This window comes from Galeopterus variegatus, unplaced genomic scaffold (genome assembly GCF_000696425.1).
Source record: "Galeopterus variegatus unplaced genomic scaffold, G_variegatus-3.0.2 Scaffold10110, whole genome shotgun sequence".
NCBI classification, from domain to species: domain Eukaryota; kingdom Metazoa; phylum Chordata; class Mammalia; order Dermoptera; family Cynocephalidae; genus Galeopterus; species Galeopterus variegatus.
In genome coordinates, this window is record NW_007736221.1 from 30751 (window position 1) to 56373 (window position 25623).

Consider the following 25623-nt stretch of genomic DNA (forward strand, 5'->3'; position numbering starts at 1 on the left):
TCATAATTTTTATCAGCTACATAACAGTGGATTATGTTTATACATCATTATTCACCCTTATTCTATCCAAAAGATATGAGAAAGGAGAAAGAAAAGAACAAAAAAGAAAGTATTAATAGGCAATCTGAATATTAGGATTAATATTAGGAATAATAGGACTGTATCTAATCTATTAAAAATTGAATCTGTAATTAATAAAGTTCCAAAAATAAAGCCTCAGGCCCAGATTGGCTCACTGATAAATTCTACCAAACATTTAAGAAAAATACTATCCAATTTTTTCTACTTTTTTTTTTTGTTCATTTTTAGAAAGTACAAGGAGAGAGAATATTTCCTTACCCATTCTGAGGCTAACATTATCCTAATGCCAAAACCAGACAAAAACACTACAAGAAAAGAGAAAAGAAAGGAAAAAGAAAGAAGAAAGAAAAAACAACACAGACCAATATCTCTCATGAATATAGATGCAAAATCCTCAAGAAATTATTAGCAAATTGAATCCAATGATGTACAAAAAGAATTATACATCACAACAAAAAGGGATTTATCCCTGGTATGCAAGGCTGGTTCAACATTTGAAAATCAATTACTGCAAACCAACACATGAACAGGCCAAATAAAAATAAATACAAGATCATATCAATAGGGGCAGAAAAAAGCATTTGACAAAATCCAACACTCAAACATGATCTAAAAAAATATCTTTCAGTAAATAGGAGTGGAAGGAGACTTTCTAAACTGATAAAGAGTATCAACAAAAAAAACCTATGGATAGCATTGCAATTAATTGTGAGAAATCAGGAACGTTCCCACTAAGATAACAAACAATGCTTAGATATTCCCTCTCACCACTGCTTTCCAATTTTCTGCAAGAAGTACTAGTTAATGCAGTAAGACAAGAGAAGGAAATAAAAGATGTAGATTGGGAAAGAAGAGATAAAACTGTCTTTGTTCACAGATAGCATGATTGTCTATGCAGAATATCCCAAAAGAGTGACCAAAAGAGAAAAGAAAGAAAAACTCCTGGACCTAATAAGCCATTATAACAAGGCTACAGGATACAAGATAAATACAAAAAGTCAATCACTTTTCTATGGACCAGGGCAGGTTCAGGAAAGAGCTGGAGAACAGCACCCCAAGCACAGGGTATCACAGGTGCAAAGGCCCTGAGACATGAAAACACTGAGTCTACTAGGAGATCAGAATCGAGGCCAGGGGTCGAGTGAAGAGAGGGAGGGAGATCACCTAGAGAGGGTGTTTGATGGGTCAGCAGGGCTCAGTGTTGCAGAGTCCCTAAGGCTATAAAAAAAGATCAACATTCATAGAGGAATGGTATTTGGGGACTTTAACCGAGGTTTCCCTCACTCTCCTACTGTCTTGCACTTACAGGTGTCCCCGTCACTTTCAGAAACAACTGCCTCCTATATGCACTACTCTGGAGGAGGATAGACGTGATTGAGTGAGGATAAATATTAGAATTCTTGCCTTTGATTTCCAAGGTACACTCTTAACAATCATGGCAGAAATAACTGTGTTGAAAGGCACCATGCTGTGACAGACAGGCTTTCTGAGAGAGGAGGAAATAATGGCCATAGTTATCGTGCACTTACTATGCACCGGGCACAGCTTTAACTACTTTAAATTTAGTCCTCAGGACAACACCACAGTAGGTAAAGGTGTTGTCCCCAATATATGGTTGAGGAAACTCTACCATAGAGGTACAAAGAGGGGAATCAACTTGCCCAGGTCTCACAGCAGAGCTGAGATTAAGCCCAAGTAGTCTGGATCCAGATCCCACGCTCTTGGGGGTGATTTTTGTTTCCAGGGTTATGAGTTTGAATTTCAAGAGTCAAATGGCATTGCCCTGCCTCCCACCTCACTCCAAGATGGGCCAGGGTGGCCTGTGATCAAAATAAAGTGGGAGCCAAATGGTGAAAAAGGTGGGAGATGAGCCCTTCCCCGACACTCTTACGAGGTCACCTGGCACACAGTGGGGACTCAGCCAGTAGCTGTTGGTCAGGCTGCCTGGGCAGCTTCAGGGAGCCCAGAAGAGGAAAGAAAGGATTCCTTGAAGGCAGGAGAAGGGGGTTGACACAGGGCTAATACGTTGGAAAAAAGAGAAAGAGAACTAAGAATCCCAGGTGGCAGTCAAGGTTGAAGCTACAGGTAACCTTTACCAATGTTCTGAGCTGGCCAAGGACTTCTGTTTTGGGGGGCTCTCACAGCTGAGAGAAGGGATCTTCCTTGAGAGGTTCTTCTCTCTAACTCAGAGACTCAATCTTGCCTTTCACATCCATCCTTAATCCCAGTCCTTCCACTGTTCAAACACCTCCCATGGCTCCCTACTGCCCGCAAGAAAAAGTCAATATTTGGCCTCTAGGGGGTACCTCCAATCAATGTGAGGTCTCTGAGGTCAGCCAGAGAGGCAGCTGGGGTGTTGGGTTGAGACATCAGACCCACCTCCATCAACCCATGTCCACTCAGTGAATCCCCACCATTCCCAAGTGCCCCCTGTGGCTCCCAGTAAGGCTCAGGCAGAGGGTACAGCATAATTTTATTATTGAGAATCTGGAGGGGACTGTAGTGGGTCCAAGGCCAGGCAGAGGAGAGTCACTTTGAATCTGGGCTCAGCAGCTCCAGCCTCAGTGAAAGTCCACCCTCCGCATACAGGATAAGCTCTGGTTTCCTGCGAGTCTCCTCATCATCAGGCAGGATACGGAAGCGCAGCAGTGTGAGCGCCAGGGCCACCTTCATCTCATCCATGGGGAATATCTTCCCAATGCAGTTCCTGGCGATGGAGGTTGGGGCTCTGATTGTGCCCAGGACTCCCATTTCGGCCCCACTGTACATGAAACCCTACCTAGGACCCCTGCCCCCACCCAGGTTAGCCTGAGGGGCAGAAAGGGGGGCTAACAGTACCCGGAACCCCCATGGAGGCTTGCATATCCCCCGAGCCTGGCCCAGACTCCAGCCCCCAGCTCAGACCAGCATTCTGTGGACACCTGTTGGATCTACCCAATCCCTATTCCCCAGATCTTTGCTCATAACATCCAGAGGAGGGAAAGAAGTGAGAGCTGGAACTATGGCTACCTGCAACTTCTCACCCTTCTCTCCTGTGATGCCCAGACCCCAACATCCATCACCCATCTCCTCATGAAACACCCCTTGCCTCACCTGGGCCCTGCTGAGAAGGGAATAAAAGCCAGAGGTGATCTTCCCTTGATGTTTTCAGAGTCAAAGCAGAAGAGGTCAGAGACCTGGGGGTGAGACCAAGACAGGGTCGCTGGGTGGAATCTCCCAGGACAGCCAGCCTTGGAGGGACAGATTGCATTTTCTGGGGGGAGGTCACATCTGATTTCTCAGGTCAAACCCTCCAGCTCCTCTGGTGCCCCTTCAACAAACAAGAGTGGGAGAAAGGGATGCAGCACCTCAGGGTTTGGCCACACAGCTGGGTTGTGATGGGTGCCAATGATACTGATGAGGCACATAACACCTGTGGAAAAAGAGGGGGCAGTCAGGACAAGGCCCCAGAGTATGATGGGCCCCTATTTCCTCCCAGGAAGCTCCTCCTCCTGATGTTGGGGGCAACTCTGGGGATAACCCGGCCTTCTTGAAGCATGATGTCCTTGGTATAGTGGCGGGAGATAACTGGAACTAAGGGATGCAATTGCAGACTCTCCTTGATGCACATGGTCAGGAAGGGCAGCTGAGTCAGGTCATCCCTAAGGAAACACACCCAGCCCTGAACAATTATCCAGGGAGCAGAAATAGAGTCCAGCCCATCTGTTGCCTAGTGAGACTCCCCCCCCCCCTTAAAATAATATAAATTCCAGAAAAATCAATTATTTGAGAATTACAAAGGTAGAATAAAGTAAGTAAATGGGAGAATTAGAAAAGTACTGGAGAAAATTTAGCCAGGTGTTTTTAGAAGCTTTTTCAGGACAAAACACAACATTCAAAAGCCAACTGTAAAACCTCAACAGATTTGCATAATAGCACATATTCTTTATGACAAGAGAGCAAAATCAAAATCAAAATGAGAAAAAACCAGAATAAACAGAGGAAATGATTTGCTCTTATTTAGCACAGCACTAGAGATGTTAGCAAATGCAATTAGACAAGGGAAAAAAGGAGAGAAACGCAATTTGAAATGTGGAGGTAAATGCCTCCTTTAGGCAGCAAGTGATTTTATGCTTAGAAAATACAGGAGAATCCACCGGAAAAGTTTTATAAAGTTTGGTTATCCAGTAAGGGGGCTTACTTCCTTTTAAATCTTTCTTCTTTTTCTGTTGCTTTTCAAAATTTAAATTCCTGATGCAGTTAATTGTTCAAAATTTGAAGACTGTAACACATCACCCACACCTATGGCCCAACACCTCCACCCCATCACACCCTCCAACACATGCAGGTTTCCTAGGTTATTATTTTTATGTATTTTTCCAGATCTAGTTTTTGGCATCTTAAAAAATTATATAGTAACATGCTATATACTATACACACTGCTCTGCATCTGTGTTCATTTAATGGTATATCAATTTCTTCTTCTATATCTCCTGGAACTGTGACAAAACAGGGTTTTCTTTACTCTGGAGCTATAAAATAATTTTCCATTGGTTTCCTTAGACCCTTTGAGACTCTTTTTAAAACAATATTTAAATACTCAATTTATCTGGACATTGTCTTTTCATAAGACATGAGAAGCCGGTTTAGTTGACTTTTTCCAGGCAGTTCCACAGTTCTCTGAAGAGACTGTATTAAATTTTCTATATTTTTACTATTGATACAAGACACCATCTTTAGCATTTACTATGTTCATTGGACACAAAAGTTTTATGCATAAATTATTAGGGCTTTTTGTAGTGATAACAACCAGTTGGAAAAGACAACAAAAGATGCTAATAATAATAACTTAAAATACATAGACTTACATAACAACACAAAATCTCCATATTCCAAATGGACTTATAAATTTTCCTCAATCGAAATAAAAGATACAATACACCATAGAGACAGACATGCATAAGATCTCTAAGCAAATATTTTGAACTCTATTAAAAGACTAAAAATGATCTGAATGGATGGATAACCATTCCACCTCTGGGATAGTATGTGTCAATATTACGAAGTAATTGTTTTCCACAAATCAATCATATATTCAAGTTAACCAATAGAATAAATTCAATTCAAGTGAAAAATCTACCTGATATTTATTAGGAACTTGATAAATGTACTCCAAAATTTTCTGGAAGAATAAAAAATCATGAGGACCCAGGTTGAACTTGTTTTAGAACTTTCCAAAGGAGTAAACAGAACTGAGGTTACCAGAGGTAGGAAAGGCAGAGGAGGAGGAGGGTTAGTGAGAAATTAGTAAAGGGCAACAAAAAATGATCATTTTGTGTGATTTTGAATATACTAATTATCCCGATTTGAGCATCGCAAGTATTAATATTCACCAAATTACCCCGCAGATATATATAACTGATTATGTTTCAATAAAAACTTTAAAAACTTTTTAAAAAGTTAAACTTTATCAAAATTGAAAACTTGCTCTTCAGAAAACACCATTAAAAATAGGAATAGACAGCCTACAGACTGGGAGAAAATATTTGCAAATCATATCTAGTAAAGGACTTGTTTTCAGAATATATAAAGGATTCTTGCAATAATAAGCGAAACATTTCTAAATAAGAAATGAGTATTGTAAATAGTGCTGCAATAAACACTGGAGTACAGGTATCCCTTCAGCATGATGATTTCCAGTACTCTGGGTATATTCCCAGCAGTGGAATAGCTGGGTCATATGGTAGATCTGTCTGTAATTGTTTGAGGAAACTCCATACCACTTTCCATAAGGGCTGCACCATTTTGCAGTCCCACCAACAGTGTATGAGAGTTCCCTTTTCTCCACAACCTCATCAGCACTTATCATTCTCAGACTTTTGAATGTTAGCCATACTGACTGGAGTGAGGTGGTATGTCAATGGGATTTTGATTTGCATTTTCTGGATGCTGAGTGATGTTGAGCATTTTTTCATGTGTCTGTTGGTCATTCATATATCTTCCTTTGAGAAATGCCTATTCAACTCCTTTGCCCATTTTTTAACTGGGTTATTTGGGTTTTTTGCTGTAAAGTTGAACAGATATGATGTAGGGGGAAGGGGAGAGAGAGAGGGGGAAAGAGGGATTGGGTTAAAGGTCACAAAAATCAACTACAATGTATATTGAGAAGTTAAAATAACATAAAAGAAAGAAAGAAATGAGTAAAAGATTTGAGTAGACATTTCCCTGAAGAAGATACAAAAAAGGCTAATAAGCACATGAAAAGATGTACAACATCATTTTCATTAGGTAAATGCAAATTTAAACCACAAAGATACCAATACATACCTACAAGGATGGCTGTAATCAAAAGGACAGGTGTTGATGAGGATGTGAAAAAACTGGAATCCTGATACGTTGCTGTTGGAAATGAAAAATGGTATGGCCACTTTGGAAAAGAGTTTGTCAGTTTCCTTAAAAATTGAACACAGACTTACCATATGACCCACTTGTATGTATCAAATGAAGAGAAATGAAAACTTACATCCACACAAAGACTCCTATTCAGATAGTCACAACAGTATTATTCTTAATAGACAAAAAGTGGAAATAACCCAAATTTCCATTGACAGGTAAATGGATAAAAATGTGGTGTATCCATATGAGATACTACTCAGCAATAAAAAGGAACAAACACTAGTTCATGCTATAACATGAATGGATTAAAAAAACATTATGCTAAGTGAAAGAAGCCACTCACAAAAGCATACAAATGTATGACTCCACAACATGAAATGTCCGGAACAGGAAAATCTATAGAAAGTAGATCAGGGGTTGACTGGGGCTACAGTGAGAGTGGGTTTGACTGCAAATGAGCAAGAGGAAACGTTTTGGGATGTCAAAAATATTCTAAAACTAGATTGTGGGGATGGTTCTACACCTGTATAAATTTATTAAAAATCACTGAATTGTTAAAAAAAAGAAATTAGAAGATTGAGAAAGATATAAACTCAATAATATAATAATACTATTGGGAAACTTACAGGAAAGTTGGTGCCATCAAACTCAGCTAATAGGAATGGATTTGCAGTCATTATTAAAATTGTGCAATACAAATAGACTTTGATTCAGGAACTGCACTTTTGGGAATCTGTCCTGCAGAGATGCTCACATGTGTAAGCAATGGTCACTGTACATGCATGCTGACTAAGCCTTGTTTAATTTAGCAAAAGGCTGGAAACATTCCAAATATACATCAACAGACAGGCGTTTAGATAAATGACGGTACATCCAGACAATAGAATACTATACACCTACCAAAAAGGAGGAATCAGGGATAACTAGCCCTATCACACACCACAGGCTGGAAGGCAAATCAGTACGAAGACTCTGGAAGGGAAGGCAGCAATATCTATTATAATTGGAAATGTTTGCATAGGTGTCTTCAGCACGGGATAAGCTGAATTAAATAGGGAATCTCTGCAGCATGTAGGATGGAGGCTCTGGAAGGCAAATAATCAATATCTATTATAACTGGAAATGTTTGCATAAGTGTCTTCAACATGCAGTAAGCTGAATAAAATATTGAATCTCTGCAGCATGCAGAAAAAAGAGCTGTACTACACACTATTGACTGAAAAGAACAAATTACAAAATGTACATATATATATATATATGTAAATACAAAAGAGCAAAAGGTATATGGGTTCATATATATATAGATATGTACATTGATAGATAATAAATTGATGACCTTGGTGAACTCTTGGTAGAAACAAAGAGGATTAGTTTGGGTGGGAGGAATGTGAAGTATAACCCTAGTCTTCTCTGTAATGTCTCATTTAGTGCAAGAACAGCTTCTTCTCATCATTGTTTTTGGAATTTTAAACTCATTTCTGTATGGTGTATACACATAACAGAATATTTTTCAGCCTTACAGAACAAAATTCTGTCATTTGCAACAACATAGATAAACTGGGAGAACATGATGCTAAATGAAGTAAGTCAGATACAGAAAGGCAGATACCGAATGATCTTACTTATCTGTGGGATCTAAAGTCATTGAACTCAGAAGTCAGAGTAAAATAGTGGTTACCAGATGCCGGAAAAGTGAGGCAGGAATGGGGAGTTGTTAGTCAAAGGGTAACATTTCAGTAAGACAGGAAGGATAAGGTTTGGGATCTATAGCACAGCATGTGACTACAGTTCACAATAATGTATTGCATTTTTCAAAATTGCTAAAAGACTATGTTTTAAATGTACTTACCAAAGAAAATAACATATGATTTTTTGTTTGTTTATGTTAAAATACCATAAAAATGTGTAATCAGTTAGTCAGTTAAAAACGAAAAAATAAACTTAAAAATATATTCATTTCCCAAAGTGTATGGTTAAGTACAGTTCGGCATCTATTTCATATACTCCCACTTGTACAGAAAAAAGAGATCGTGTGTTCATATATATGCGGGCATAAGGATAGCCATTATCTGGAAGGACACACAGCAAACCATTGACTGTAGTCACTACTAGGGTGAGGCTTAAGAATTTAGCTCATTTTTATCATAAACTTTTGTACACTTCTCTGTATGCCCCTCTACCTACCCTATGCATGAACACCTCTCTCTCTCTCTCTCTCTGCCCAGTCTGTCTTCTAGACCTGGAGCGCTGTTGTCCAACTGCACCGAAACAGCTACCGATCATCACTAAGAGTCTCAGCTGAGATACTTGCTTTACCCCCAGCCTTTCTTCTCTCTCTCTCAATCCCATCCATGTCCATATGGGCTGGGAGTGTCCTGGCCTGGAAGTGTTCCTCCACCAGGCTGGAGCTCCTGGAAGTCAGATCCCTGGGCAGGGCTTTTCCCAGGTCTCCAGAGAACAAAAAAAGGCTGGGCACAGAACGGAGGGTGGTAAGACAGTGTGAGAGTTTTCACCAAATGAAGACTGGATGGATGAGTGATGCAGTTTTTCTGGACAAGAGGTGGATGATATATACCCCTGTGAATCCCTGACCTGCACCGCAGAGTAGGAAATAGAACTCAAGAGAGGAACATACACTCAGGGAGTAAAAATATTTGGAGGGAGAAGAGGAATAAAGTGGAGGCATGTTCATGTACCAAACATGTGCTAAGTGGCATCATCTGCCTTCATCATTGTCACTAATTATCTCAGCAGACAGATTCTTTTGTCCCAAATACCTGCAACCTCTCCCCTGCTAGAGGTTGGGTATCAAGTTCTGCCTCTGGGCTCTATTTCTACTTCTACTTCCACTAAGCAGTGGTGACGGTATTGACATAAACGTCTTGCCTATTCCCCACCTGCTGAGCAGAGCCAATGAGATGGGCTCAGAAACTGCTCCTGAGAACCTGCACTCAGCATTCAATCTCTTTAGGATTTTGGTCCTTTAAAAGCTCTCCCACCTCCTGCCGACAGTGATCCTGGTATTCCCGGTGCTTTGTGAGGTTGTACAGGGTCCAGGAGATTGCACTGGCTGTGGTGTCATGACCTGAGGTGGCCAGGCAGGCTTGGGTCTCTGGGCTACTTCAGGACCAGGGGGGTGGACAGCGCCCTCGCATTGAGACCCTCAGGGAGGATTGGGGAGGGGGAGAATGGGAATGACAGACAGAATGGAGTGACGCAGGGTCCACCCACCAAGTCCCTGGGATGCAGAGACCCCTGCTCCCACTGTAGTCCCACACTGGGACCCTCGCCCTCAAACATGAAGGTGTCAACCTCTGCTCTTATGTCCTCATCTGACAACTCCTTCCCATCTTCATCCTGGAGAGAAGACAATAACCCCCTAATCACACTAGCTCTGTGGGATTCGAGTCTAACCTGACACAATCTCTGAAGATCTATCACCTGTCCCCAAACCCAAGCCCACCCTGCACTCCTACATCTCTTGTCACCATCATTGTCAAAGCCACTTTGCCACAGGCTTTCTCCCTGGCTGCTGTGCCTTCTGTACGGTTCGTGGTGGTTGAAATCAATGATATGAGAATATTTTCAGATTTCTGCACAATGAATGTGTTGCAAGAAAAGTTACTGGCAACCTGGGTTACAGGATGACCAAATAGCAATGTGCCTTGAAGGTTATAATTAGGTATTGCTCCAAGGGTATTTGCTCATATTCTAGGGTGGTAAATCCAGAGAATCTTGTCTTCCCTGGAGGCATTTGGGTTGTAAAGCAGACATTGCCACCTTCCTGGAGAGGATTTGTTTGTAATACAAACAAAGTGTTCTCTCTCTCTCTCTGTTTCTCTCCCCTGGAGGCAGAAAAGACCCATGTGCCATCTGTTCTATACAAGTTCCTTGTCTCAGAATGTGGGGTCACTCTTCTACGGTGCAAACTCTGCTACACATACCAGTAAAAACATTGCGTTGCCTTCAAAAGAATTTGGAAATAAAAAGCTGGAGCTGCAGTCCTGGTCTAGCTGCTATTATTATTGTTAGTAATAAATGGGCTGTTCTGATTGTGGGATTGATGGACCTGTCAGCATAGATATAGACATTAACAAAGAGACAGACTGGGCCGGCCCGGTGGTGCACTTGAGAGTGCGCCACTTGGGAGTGCGGCGGCGCTCCCGCCGAGGGTTCGGATCCCATGTGGAGACCGGTTCCCGCTCACTGGCTGAGTGTGGTGCGGGCGCAACACCGAGGGTTGCGATCCCGTTACCGGTCAGTAAAAAAGACAAAAAGGAAAACAAAAAAACAAAGAGATAGACAATGACATAGACATAGATATCCATACTAATGTGGGTATGTACATATAGATTAAAACGTGGCAGACTAATTTATTTACTTGCAAATAGAGTAAAATCTCAGGCTCTTCACACTTTCAGGCATAGCAGTCTCCGATAGCTACATTCCACAGGGTCATCTCTAAAACCTTTCTCTGCCCTGTCCCGACCTCTACAGAGAATTTCAATGGCTTCCCAGTGCCTTCTGAATAGAGTCCAAGTTCCTTTGTCTGACATGTGACATCAAGGAACATTCTACCTCTTGAATTCAGATCCCAGAGAAGCCTACATTGCTCAACAGTAGTACATCAATGAAGTCCAAAGTCTTGGATTTCACCTTGGCCTTGAGAAAGTCATCAACACCCTGATAAGGGAGGGCACGGTGCTGCTCCCAGATGATGGCATCTGTGAACTCATGTACTAGGCGGCAGGCCATGTGGAAATGCTGCCCATCGCGGGTGAGATAGAACAGGAGGTCCATGTGCAGGAGGGGCTGCTGGCTCCTTTTTTCCACAAGGGCCCTGAGCTCCAAGATAGGAGCAATATACTGACTGGGCTTCCTGCAGGATGAGGACATAAAGGAAGGCAACAAGGTAACACACCTAAGTCTGAGAGGCAACTTCCACCAGCAGCTGGGAGCAACCTCCCATCAGGAAAAAGTATCCAGAAACACATGGCCCCACAGATAGGCAGTGGGGATGAGCCATGAGACCTGACTCTCCAAACTCTCTTCTCCCTCCATCCCCTCTCCATGAGCTGCCTCCATGCCCCAGGCACCCAAACCATTGCTTAGACCTCATACTTCTCTCCTTTCTCTACCTACTATCCTGTCCTTCTCCTTCTCCTTCACAAAACTGTCCACAGTTCATGTCCATGGCCCAGCCCCCTCCATACCTCATCGTCTTCCAACTGGTCCATGGCCCAGCCGCCTCCATAGCCTCCTTGTGTCCAATGTCAACTCCATCTAGTGCCCACATGATGTCAGTCCTCCTCAGAGTGCAGCTCTGACGATGTCCACCATCTGCTCACATACCTACCGTGGCTCCCTATAAGCATCTTGATAATGTTTATATCCTTTTGCCTGGCTTTTCAACACCCTTAAGGTCCAGACTGTGTCCACCTCTAAACCTCATTTCTACTGTCTGGTGCCCATGCCCTGCTCATCCTAGACTTCTTGCGTTTACTCAAACCTTTGTATCTACCTGGAAGGACCACTGTTTCCTTCTCCCCTTCCCTTTCCTCGGAGCACAGCTATCACACACCTCCCCCAGGAAGGCTCTACTTGTTGCTCTGGTCAGTTGTCCCTCCCCGGCCCACTCCCTTGGGTTTATGACTCAAGTTCCCAGACCCAGAGAAAAGACTCACTCCTGACAATTGCTGTCGAAGCTGAAGAGGCATTTCTGTAAACTGTCCACAGTCAAGAGGCTGACATGTCCAGATGGGTGATGCCCATCAAGGCCAGGTGCTGCCACTTAGACTGATCAGAGGAGATAACAGAACTAGAGCCCAGCACCGGTTCCCTTGAATCTCTCCCCAACCCCAGATTACATGGTGTAACTTATTGCACCTTCGTGAGTAATGCATTGTGCTACAAGATTAAGACAGCTACAATGTCACTAGGAAATAGGAATTTTTCAGTTCCATTATAATCTTATGGATCACCATTGTATTTGAGGTCCATTGTTGACTAAAACATCATTATGCAGTACATGATGTATTTCTATGAGCATATGGGTAGTCTTATATGGGCGCTGAGCATCCTTGCTGGATATGCCAAGATCACAAGGCCCTGAAATTCCTAATCCAGGCCATTTCTCAGAGTTGTGTTTGGAGAGAACAACCTGGAGCGATAAGTTAGTGTCTCCCCCTAGACAAATATCAGCTTGCTTCTGCTTGCCATAAATGCAGATTCTCTAAGCTTCATATTCATCTCTTCAAATGCAACCTACTATATGAGCAGGCATCGATCAAAGCCCACCTGTTTCATCCCCATGGAATGTGTATGGCTTGGAGAAAGAATGCAAACCAAAAAGAAGCACATGCTGCTTGCTGTGCCATCAGTAATAAACTGCCCTTTGTCTCTGATCCAGGAGTCTCGTGTCTTCTGGCCAAATCCATGAAAGAGTAACAAGCTAGCTTATCAGCTTGCAAATAAGAAAAAATCCTAGGCACTTCACAAATCCCTTACCTTCCATTCTTCACTTCTCCCTGTATCCACACACTTGGCAATGTGTTTTTTCAGCAACTTCCATTAAGAGATGGTGCTGTTTTACCCTGCCCCCCAAGATGGAACCTGTTTTAATTCCCCCCTGACCCCACCCCCCACTTTGACTGTGTGCTGGACTTCTGGCTTTCTTTGGCCAATACAATGTGGTGAGAATGATGAGATAATAACTATAATAAACCTAAACCTCCAGAAGCACTGAAGCCTGCCCTCACTCCCTGGGACCCTGTCTCTGCTATGTGAGGAAGCCTGGATGACTTCTGGAAAAAGACAATCACAAGGAGGAAAGTCTAGTGGTCCCAGCTGAGACCATCCCAGACTAGCCTGAAGCTTGCCAAGCCCCAAACATGTGAAAGACCTGATTCAGGATCAGCAAAGCTGCCTACCTGACCCACAGCTGATCATACACCATGAGTGGCCCCATCCACACCCAGAAGAACCAGCCACTGACTCTATGGACATGTTAACGATCACAAACCCTTATCATTTTAAATGAATGAGTTTTGAAGTGTTTTGCTACTCAGTAATAGCTACTACACAATCTTCATCATTATCATCACAATGTTACACAAGGCCAAGGCTTCTGTGAAGAAAACCTAGAAACTAATGACTTCTGAGCACCTGCTAGGTGCCAGGAGTGTGACAATTACATTCTCTTGATCAACCTGCATAGTGGGGAACGTTATCTCTATTGAACTGCTGGAGACACAAGGCTCAGAGAAGAAGCTTAATGACCCAAAAGCCACCCAGCAGAGCCAAAATTCCAGACTGATCTATCTGAAGCCTCTCCTCCTTCCCAAGGCTCCAGCTGGGACCCTGGGTTCATGTGACTCACATGCATGATGTTCACGCTGTGGTTGAAAATCTTCACATAGGACTTCAGAATGTTGAAGTGGAACATGGGTGTGAGCAGTCAGTGGTGGCAGCTCCGCTTGTCACCAGCACTCAGAAATAGCCCATCCCCAAGTGGGGCAGCTGTGGGTAGTGGGCAAAGGCATCACCTTCTCCTTGTCCCCCAAGTATGACCCCAACCAACCCATTGACCTGCAATTACTCACACAGCCAGGGTCTCTGGAAGCTGTACAAAGTTGTATCCTTGGGTGCGATGGAGCTGACAGGAGGGAGGACAATATGGGGCCATGGAGAGGGGGAGGGGGGGACTTTGGGTATTGGGTGGTGTTGGGTTGGGTCTGCACTCCCCCCTCCAAGCTCAGCATAGCTGGAAGGGGGCCGAGGGCAGAGCAAGCAGGGACGAGAGAGCATAAAAAGGGGGTGAGACAAGGCTGCAGCAGCAGAGCACAGCAAAGACATGCCCTGACATGGTGTGACATGCCCCAGCACACCTCGGCATGGCTCCTACCCAGACTATCATGTTCTACAACACTTGAGCACAGCACAGCACAATGCAAAATGAATTTACAGGGACCGAGGACACCCCATGTGCCCCAGCACTCTTTTGAATCTCCTGACATAGATCTGGGACATCTGACATGGCCCCAATATGTGTTGACATGTCCTGAAATTGTTACAACACACAACAAGCCCTGAGATGACAATATGCTCTGACGTGAACCCAAGATGGTCTGACATGACATCAGTGTGCCCCACAGATGGGTCCCAGACAGGACTGAAATATAATCCCATTAATGTCCCAAACATGGTGCAGCTATGATCCGAATGTACACTAAGACCTGCCTCAGACAAAACTCAAATAAAGTCTGTGACATTTCACAAAGGGACCCTGGATCTCAGACCTCAAAAAAGCTGTAAACAAGGTCCAGACGTGACAAGCAAAAGAAAAAGACAATCTCAGATAGTATCTCACACAGGAACCAGACAGACCACAATACACTGCAAATGCCCTTGGCCACAGCTAAGCCCTACACATGACCATCTCCATATGATCCCAGGGGTAAACATATACTAGCCACAACCAGGTACTGCATATTCTAGGTGTAAACAGATATAACATACACGAGGTGTAACCAGGACCCGGGTGTAAAAGTAAACGTGACAACACATGGCCATAGAGCCGATGTCACACAGGCATGCCCCAAACATGAGCAGACATGAGCAGAGGTCAGACAGGTAGAAGACCAGGGGAGGCAGAGGCTGTGGCATCTCCACCACAGCTTCCTGTCTGCACTCGGGTCACCTGACCAGCTGGATGCAGCACAGAGACTTCAGCAATTGGCAAACTGTGGCCAGTACAGTGTCTACCTGGCACGAAGGGAAAAGACTTGATGTAGCTGGGGTCAAAGATGCAGATGAACACATGCCAGGGCCCCACCCCCATCAGCACACATCCCCAAAGGTCCTCGCCAGTCCCTGTGTGTACCAAATCTACACAAGAACAAAGGGGACCCAATTCACCTGCTTCTAGGCTGCCAGAGAGAAGGACCTTCAGGGCAGAGACCCAGATCCAAGCCCTGGGAATTCCGTCCAGCAGTTCTGCACCCTGCCTGAGCCGAGCATCCTCCTGGGCTCCCTCCCCACATCCTCTATACATAACTATCCAGGTCCCTAAGTTACAGGGACAGAAATGATCTTCCCCTATTTAGACACCAAACACCATGTTCACCTGGGGTCTCTTCCTTCCCATTTTCCTGACAAAGAGACTGAGGCTCTCAACAATGAGGTCACTTGCCCACAGTCTCCCAGATATTAAGCGTAATGCCTGAGACCCGAGCCCAGGTCTTTCTGGATCCAGGGCCTGAGTTCTTAGCCATTAAACAGCTTTTTGCCCACATGCAAGCCAAGAGTGGGCAATCAGAGTCACCATGGTTGAATGAGGAATTGATCCTGGACAATAAAAGTAAATCATGGGCTAATTATGGGAACTCTGGTGGAAAGGTGAGCTTTCCCATAAAAACTGGGTTTGGGGACTTTTATTGACACCAGGAGGAAAGGGTGACACATGAAAGGTGAAACCGAGAGAGGAATACTGGTTCCTGATGGCATTGAGACATAGATGCAGCCGTGCCTGAAAGCCACGCTCTCTGGACTTCACAGTCAACAGATTCCCTTTCTTTGTTTAGACCACACAAGATTAAGGTTCCACCACTCACAACTGAAAGAGTCCCCGACAGCCAGGGAGAGCCAGGGACCTGCTGAGTCACCCATCAGGTAAGGGTAGGAGCCACGGTCCCTTGGGAGGCTGGTCCTTCCCTTGCTCTGCTTGGCCTGTCCGAGGATGAGAAGGGCCGGGGAAGGGAGCCAGGCTGGGGTGGGGACTTCTGTTGGAGATTCTTGGGGCCTGGAAGAAGGGTACAATGATCGTATGATGGACAAGTCACAAGATGGAGTGGAAAGGACTGACCCACCAGAGCTGGTTGTTATGGAAACAGCAGCCCAGATCCTCCACCATCCACCATCTCTCCTCATTGCTCTAGGCCTGGGGATGGATAAGGCTGACACCAGGCCTGTAAGGGGGCCTCGGATGCTCTCAATGCTCTGGTATCACCTTGTCCTTTGTTTTAAATATTTCTACTCATAGTTTCAAGACCCAGATCTTGCAACTCCTCCTCCAGGAAGCCTTCCATCCTGCCCCATCAGAGATCTTAGTCTCTACTGCACTGTCACAGCCCATCTCCCTCTGTCCCATTCCTGACCAGAGGAATGAAGTTGAAGATGTCTGTCCAGATCCATCTCCTCAATATTGGGGCTTCTTTCAGGATGGGGCCTTGGATTGAGGTATCTGAAGTCTTCAGTGGTGTCTAGAACACCAGGGCTGTAGTGGGTGGAGTCACTGGGAGGGGGCTGGTGAATACGTGAAAGAAAGAGGAAGATGGCTAAGGAAGAAGGAAGGAGGAGCCATGGTCCTGCAGGGACTGCACAGAAGCTTGGGGATAAGGGGTCTGGAAGCTCTCGGATGTGCCATGGCACCCACAGCCACAAGCTCCGTCCTGGCTACCTGAGGTGTTGATGAGAATCCGGATAAACTCAGGATGGCACAGAGTGATGATTGGGAAGAAGGGACCCATCCATAACTGAAAACCCTGGGGGTAGGTGGCTGCCAGGTGAGTCATGTCCCTCGTGCCCTGCTCCGTGGGGGTGACCTGCAACCAAGACAGGGTGGTCACCTCCTGTGATGGTTCATTGTAGGTGTCAATTTGACTGGGCTAAGAGATGCCCAGATAGCTGGGGAAACATTATTTCTGGCTGTGTCTGTGAGAGTGTTTCAGCAGAGATTAGCATTTGAATCCATAGACTGGGTAAGGAAGATCCACCCTCCCCAGTGGTGTTGGGCATCACCCAATCCCTTGAGGGACCACACAGAACAAAACAGAAGAGGAAGGGTGAATTTGCTGTCTCTCTGGAGCTGGGACTTCCATCTTCTCCTGTCCTAGGACAGCAGAATGCCAGGCTCTGGAGCATTCAGACTTTGAGACTTACACCAGGAGTCCCCAAATTCAAAGGCCTGTGGTCTCAAAATAAATTAAACCACTGTTCTCTGGTTCTCAGCTTGCAGATGGAATACCATGGGACTTCTCGGCCTCCATAATCACTTGAGCTAATTGCCATAATAAATTTCTTCTTTCATCTCTCTCATATGTGTGTGTGTGTATATATGTGTGTGTGTGTGAATATGTCATATATATCATATGAGGGTACTTCAAAAATCCCTGGAAAGATTCATATTATGTTTAAAAATTATTTTTCCATGAACTTTTTGCAATACCCTCATATATATATATGTAGCTCCTATTGATATGTGTACACACACACACACACACACACACACACACACACCCTGTTGGTTCTGTTTCTCTGGAGAAACCTAACACACCTCTCCAGAAGGAGCCATAGCAGGTCACCCCTTGCAGCCTCCAGAATAGGCACAGCCTCTGCAGGGAACATGGGTCTGGATTCTGCATGGATGCAGGCGATCTCCATTTCCTCCTGCTCCTTCCTTCTCGGGGTCATATCCAAGTGCCGAGCTGCATCCCAGAGCAAATAAGGAAGATGTGCTGTCTGCCAACAGAGAGGCCCACCTTGGCTCGAGAGAATGGATTTTCTCATGCTCAAGTAGTTCCAGCCTGCAGGCAACTACAGAGGGGGATTATGGGCAGCAGTGTGGCCTCAGGACTTGTCCCTGAGGCTGGTGCCCACATCCAGTCATGTCTTGGCTGGTCCACTTCACTTCCAGTTCCTCGCGCAGAAAAGGTCTACACACCAGAGACCTTCCAGCTTTGGGAGACCTCGGGGAGCAGAGGTGAACTCTGACTGTCCATCAGGACATGGATGCTACCTATGGGCACCTTCTGCCTGCCAGGTTCTGTGCATAGGGCATCCCATGCACACTCTCACTGATCCTGTGCACACACCCATCAGTCGTGCCTTTTTCAGATGAGAGCATGTCTAACTCAGAGGTCAGGGTGTGGAAGGGGAGGGCATCGAGAAAGGTCACTGAAAGGGGAGTTGAGTGGCCACCTTTTATCAGCTTGTGTAACAGTGTCCATGGTACAGCTTAGAGGGGAAGACCAAGGGAAAAGGAAGGTACCCAAAAAAGGAGGAAGGTGAGGCACATGGTCACACCTCTCTTCTGGTGCTCATGTCCCTGCTGTCCTGGACCCCAGAACACCATCTGATTCCCAGACCTCTGAGATCCATTCCAAGCTACTCAGAGAGTCTGTCCATCCTGACACTTCAGATCTGTCTTGCTGCCACACTCACCAGGCCCAGGTGACCCAAGAACCATTTCAGTTTTGAGGGCTGTGGGAAACATCGCAGGTGGCAACAGTTGTCATAGAAGGTGTAGGTCCAGGACAGGATGCAGGTCAGGAGCCAAGAGGTCCCAAGCAGCAGGGAAAGCAGCCATGGGGAGGCTGACACTGGCCCCAGCCCAGCCAGGACAAGCTCAGCTGCAGCATCCTGCAGGCAGATGGGACAGAGGTGAGGTCCTGAGGCCAAGGAAGGAGTAAGGGAACTCCAGGGACAGTGGAGAGGGGCAGGGAAGGTGGGTGCTGGGGGCATGGCAGGAAGGGCTCAGAGATGGGAAAACAAGGGCTGAGAACAGGGAGGGAGACCCAGGGAGATCCATGGGAGAAGGCAGAGTGAGCTGGGAGAGGAGGAGAGAGAGAGAGAGAGAGAGAGAGAGAGAGAGAGGGAGACAGAGGCTGATTAGAGTTCAGAAAGGTACAGCCTGAATCACTGGGAGGTTGCCAGAGGCTCTTTTACCTGAAACCCAGCAATCTCCAGGGCCAGCTTGGTCTCTGGAGCCCTCCAGGTTTTAAGCAGTGTCCCTCGATCCCATGCCAGCATCCTCCAGCCCCATGACCCCCAAACAAGCACCTTCTGACAGGAGCAGTTTCTCCCTTTGTCCTGAAAGGTCTTTGGATCCTGGGCAGGGCCAGCCAGTCCCAGAACACCTGGCTGCATCCTCCTGCCTGGGCAGCCAGCCAAAACTTGGGATGGGACCAGCAGGTGCAGAAGAGCTTGGGGTGACACAACATAGGCATTGGACCCCTTGTACTCAGCACCTCCCACGTGTGGTGGGGGATGGGATGGGAGAGGTCAAAGGCAACTCTGAACTCCAAAGTTTACAGCTGCTCCTGCCCTTCCAAGGCTAAGGTGCAGCTGGTAAAAGCACGAAATTGAGAGTTCAGGCAGCAGGTGAGCAGGGCCAGCCCGTTCTTGTCCCAGAACACCTCCCAAACTCTTCTTCAAGCATGGGCCAGGAAAACGTCATGCACCATTCCTCGGTGCAGAATTAGGAGGTTCCAAGAAGGAGGATTTTGGGCCCCAGATGCAGAGCCTGAGAGGAGTTCTGGTTCTAGTTCTCTCTTAAGCAGAACCCAGGGCAAGGCCCAGGTTAAGACCTAACTTCTCAGAGTAATAAAAATAAGCCCAGCCTCGCTGGGGATTACCTGGGTCAGATTCTGGGAATAACGAGCCGAGTGGGAAGAGCAAACTGGAGGCTGGACTCAGCATCAGAGGTCAGAGGACAGAAGGGTGGTGTGGGGAGTAAGGCTGAGAGGGGCTGTGAGCAGATGGGGTCCAGGGAGGGGAGGGCAGAGCCAGGGGACCCTAAGTGGAGTCTTCCTTCTGCCCTGTCCTTGCTCTGTGTATAGGCAATGCCGGCCCTCTCAGAGATCAGTCTTCCCATCTGGGAAATGGGATGTTCACATAAAGGGGGCACATCTTGTCTAGATACTGTCCCAAATTTCCTTGTGGGGTGCCCTTAGGCCCTCTAAAGTCTCCCCATATCAGGCTCCAAGATGTGAGTTTGAAGTTTGCAGCTGCCAAGAGAATTGGTATAGACATTCCTCCTGCACCTGACAGAGTGTTGGCAAGATGCCCCAACTCTTATTCCCCCATGCACATGCCTTCCAGCCCTGCCTGATCCAGGTTCTGGTTCTGGAGGATCCTGGAGCCCTCAGCAACTTGGGGTGCACTGCCCCAGTTCCTCCTCCTCCCCTGCTGCGATGGATCCACCTGCTGGCAGGTGCAGTTGATGGAGCTGCTGAATTCCTGGCCTGGGAGGCTTAAGAACAAGTAAACTAGTTTGGGAGGCAGAAGCCTAGAGGAAAACTGGAAAAACTCAGAGGGCACACAGCAGATAGGATCACCTACTGGCGACTGTTACCCAGTGATACTAACTGATATTCTTCCTTCCTCTTCTCCTCCTCCTCCTCGGGCTGTTCTCTCTCTCTCTCTCTCTCCCTCCCCCCCTCCCTCCCTCCCTCCCTCTCTCTCTCTCTCTCTGTCTCTCATCTCAGTTTATTGAGTGCTGATTATGTACAAAAACTAGTCCACCCACCATTGACCACCCCAAGCCCCAGAAAGGAGACCCAGTTGATGGACCCTTGGGAACTGCCGAGTCCTAAAAACAGGCCACTTTTTCAATGCCACCCCTGCTCAGCCCTGCCCAAACTGTAAATTTGCGAGTAAACTGAAGTAGTTCATCATTTTAATCTGCTAAGTTTCCTAGTGGTTTGTTGTACAATAATAGGTAACTGGAATAGATGCTTTTCCAAACAAGTCTAAAATCCTCAAAAAACTGGTTGTGTGTGCTGAATGCTGCCTGCAGTGAATTTGTAGATTAATTTAGGGATCTTTAAATTTTATTTTCCATATTTGTGTATGTGATTCATGAGAACTCTTTCACAACAACTGATTTCAAACTTTAATAGGAACATTTTCTCCTATGGATGCACTATCATTTCCAATCTCTCTGCAAAATAGTGAGAAGCCCAGCTCCTGGTTAAAAACCTATATGGGGTCCATCCGGCCTGACCTCAGACAATTACAGAGGCTTTCCAGCACAGGCCTCAGGAGGGAAGCTGCCCTCCCCACACCAGCCTCGGTGCATAATCAATGCACTGCAGTGTCCTAGGAGACTTGCCGTCGCAGACTCAGGCGCCCTGTCCAGCCATGGTCTCACACACGTCTGCATTTCTAGCCCAGGCACCTCCAACCAAAGGTCTCTGTACTGGGAGCCTTCCGCAGAGGGCTTCCGTAGGCACCTCTGCCAAGACCTCCTCATCAGGGTGAAGGAGGGGAAACCTTCAGACGCCTTTCCCACACTATGACTCAACGCTTTTCCTCTCCTAGTTCTCCCTCTTCCTCCCCTCAACCTCGAGGTCCATGAAAGCTTTGCTGAGGGTTCCCCAGCAGTGAGATGACCCCCACACCTGTGTGACCCACCTGACAGCCTGGGCCATGAAAGCTGTGCTGAGGGTTCCCAGCAGTGAGATCACCCCCATGCCTGTGTGACCCACCTGACCCTCAAATGGGGAAATAACGGAAGGGAGGGACACAGTGCGGTCTCTGGTGTGGCCTCATGCTTGTACTGTCACAGTGAGTGATGGAAGCCTGGACAGTCACCTTCACACTGGCTTGTGATCTGAACTGGCTGCTCCAGCCCTCGGCAGCTCAGCTGAGCTCCTGACAAATAGAAATGAGCACATTCTTGGGCTGTCCTCTCTTCCCTCCATTGACTCTATAACTTGGGGTCAGCTCTGTTTCCTTGGTTCTTTCTCATTCATGCCCTCAGGTAAATGCTGGGTGAATGTGGGTGGCCTGTTGACGCGTGAGTGACCCTGTTAATAGGTGTTCCCTTTGTGCTGGCTGTATTTAGGTTCACTCCCCCATCAGGACTCTTTGTGGGTGGGTGGGTCATGACCCTATCAGCAGGCATGGGTGGGAGGCTGGCAGGCAGTTGAGGGTTCCCCAGCAGTGAGATGACCCCCACACCTGTGCGACCCACCTGACCCTCAAATGGGGAAATAACAGAAGGGAGGTGTGAATAAATTATCTCCTATATAAATCACCTGGAAAGATTGCCCCAAGCGTACCCATGTTAAAATCCACCAGATTTGGACCTATGTAATCTAAGGAACCGTTTTTAAAGTTACCCTTAAAGACTCTTTCAAGGAGCCACACATTTCCCACTGATCTTTAGTTCTTATTTGTGAGGTCTCTAGTCCCTTGACCCTGGTATAGTGAGTCCACCCTTTTCAGCAGTTCGTGCAGCAGTCTCAGTAGTGAGCAGCACCTTCCCAGCTTGGCAGAAGTTTGTGCTCCTCTTAGGTTTATATCAACACCAGGTCACTGGGATGGAAATGATGATCAGTGAATTTAAGAGACAGGGACTGAGCAAGAAGCCCCTTTAACCCCAGGGAAGACAGAGTGGATGATATGGCCAGTATACAGTTTTTAAGAAATTGATCTTTGGTTTTTCCTGTGTCAAAATGTCACCTCTTCTTCCTTAGGTTCCACCCTTACGTTTATTAACATTTCCTGGTGGGACCTTACCAAAGGGAACCCCTGAACCCCTAATCCTCATCAAAAGCCATAAGAGGTATCACCTGTTCTTCCTTTTCCCATGTGGGACAATCTCTTTCAAAATGACCATATTTCCCACATTTATAGTACCCATTGCTTGCTTGAGGTTTTACCTCTATGAGGGCCCTGTTCTAGTCCATTTTGTGTTGCTATAACAGAATACCTGAGACTGGTAACTTATAAGGAAAAGAGGTTTATTTGGCATATGATTCTGGGACAGTTGCATCTGGCACGGGCCTCAGGCTGCTTCTACTCATGGTGGAAAGTGGCAGGCAGCCGGCGGGTACAAGCAGATCGCATGGTGACAGGAAGCAAGAGAGAGAGAGGAGGTGCCAGGGTCTTTTTAAGCAACAAGCTCTTGCAGGAACTAATAGAGCGAGAACTCACTCACTACCCCTCCCCCAGGGAGAGCATTAATCCATTCACGAGGGATCCGCCTCCGTGACTCCATCAGTTTCCAGCACTGCCACATTGGAGATCAAATTTCCACCTGAGTTTTGGAGGGGACAACACATCCAAACTCCATCAGGCCCCTTTGGTCTCTTGACTGGAATCTAGGATCCTTTTGTCCCCAGTGAGGAGGGCTTGATTCCAGATTCTTTCTAACTACATTGGACACCATGATCTTCACTTTTTGTTTCTGTTTCTCATCTTCCCTCCTCACAAACACCTTTTGGGCCTCCCCGAGTAGTTCCCCAATTGGCTTCTCACTCCAACCATCTAATTTCTGTAACTTTTTAGTAATATCAGGCCAGCTTTTAGTTACAAAATTAACTTTTAAGAGACCCTGTCCTATTGGGTCTTCCGGGTCTAACCCAGAGTGTTTCCTCATTTGTTCTCTGAGCCTCTGCAAAAAGGCAGAAGGAGTTTCCTCTTTTTCTTGTTGAATCTCAAAAGCCTTAGAAATATTCTGTGACCTTGGGGTAGATTCTTTCATCCCCTTAATTATTAATTGTCTAAGGTCTTGCATGTGAGCCCTATCTCTGGGATAATCATTGTCCCATTTGGGGTCCACATTTGAGAACTTTTGCTCCACAGATAGGAGTCCCTGTCCAGGAGGGTGTTGTCTCTCCCAGATGGACAGACACTCTCTCCTAATCACTCTTCTTTCTTCTCCTGTAAAGAGGATGCTCATTATAGACATCATTTCGACCCAAGTGTAATAGCTGGGCCCTAAGAATTGGTCGAGTTGTTCCGCTAGACCAAGGGGATCCTCTAATAATGATTTTATTTCCTTTTTAAAATTTCTAACTTCAGTGCTCGTGATGGGGACATTCACAAATCCAATCTCTCCTTGCCCCATGGGGACTTCCCTAATGGGAAACATTTTAGAGATTTCCCAAAGGGAGGGGATAATTCTCAAGACCTTTCTTGCATTGTTGTAATTCCCTCCGTAGACTAAGATATGGATCTGCAGGGGCCGAGGGCTCAGACTCTGCACAGGGGTCTGAACATTCCGCCTGCTGAGAGTCCTTCTGCCTCCCATTCTGTGAGGCATAAAGAGGAGGAAGACAGAACAAAGGATCCCAGGGTTCTTTCTTAGGGTCTTTCCCTCGATTTTAAGAGGAAACATGGGAGTCACTCCTGATATCCAGCATAGAGCATAATCTTTTTACTCCTGGAAGGATGGAAATTTATCGTTAACACAGAGGACAAAGGCCTGACAGACCCAGTCCTCATTTGAGCCAAACTGTGGCCAAAACACTGGGCTCTTTGGTCCAAATAAAACAGCAGTACTTTATCATTTTTTGTTTCTCCTTGTTTCTCGTCTGGAAATTCCTCTCCCAGTCCTTTAAGATTCCCCCCAAGGGACTATCTGAGGGGATTTGGGAAAAATCTCTTTAATTCCTCCCTTCTTTGTTTCCCTAGGCCTAGAATTTTTGTTTCCCATTTTCACCTGAGGTCAGTGATGCCTGTGTCTGAATCTCCCTGAGGTACTCAACCCCCCTTACTGGAAGTTTCTTGTACACATCTGGACCCACTTCATCTTTCTCTGGCCATATCCCTTGGGGAAAACAGAACCTCGGATTGATACTCCACACTTGTTTCGTATCTAGGATACATCTCAGCCACACACTAGACCTCTGAAAATGCCCAACCACCAAGGCAGTACTTAATAGTCCGATTTTCCTACCTTGGCTCGTGCACGAGGTTGCCTGGTTGCCGTGGTGCCTGCTTCCTTTCCCCCCAGCATCACTTCAGCCATCCTCAGAATAACAGTCTCAGGTATATCTGTGGTCCAGCGAGAAGCCAGGCACCAGGTAGAGCAGGCCACCCGAAATTAGGTTGGATGCATCTCCCCCTCTATTGGGGTCCCAGTTCCGCAGTTGCAGAGATCCCAGATGAGCCCCCAAATTGTGAGAAATGCCCTCACCCATCCAATGCCAAAGGATGGGCCTGGAGACACAAGGTACAGTGAAGCAAGATTTTAATTACGGCCTTGCAAGGTCTGGGTGTCTGACAGACAGGCACATGGAAAAGCGCTGTAACAAGCAATTTATTTCCTAGTGTGCAAGTCCCTGCCCCCACCTTCTCATGGGCTGGGAGTACTACAGGGTTCACAATATTCCCAATGACATCTAAGAGTACCCCAATTTACTACCCCCTTGTATGAAATTTCTTTGTCTGAGGGCTCAGGACAAGCCCGCAATAAAGGCCCACCCAAACCCTGTGAAGGGAGAAACATTAGGAAATGAAGAGAACAATAAAGGGCTATTAACTCATTACCATCTCAAGGACAACTTTATCCATTTGAAGTAAACAGTTAAGGGCTGGTAAATCATTATCATCTGAAGGAGAACTTTATCTATTCAGCAACCCCCCTCCCCTCCCCCC

General features: G+C 46.1%; 1 pseudogene; it reads right to left on the reverse strand.

Annotated features, from left to right (window-relative positions):
• Nucleotides 1–2610: 2610 nt before the first annotated feature.
• Nucleotides 2611–18872, reverse strand: LOC103609805 (annotated as a pseudogene).
• Between the last annotated feature and the right edge of the window lie 6751 nt (nt 18873–25623).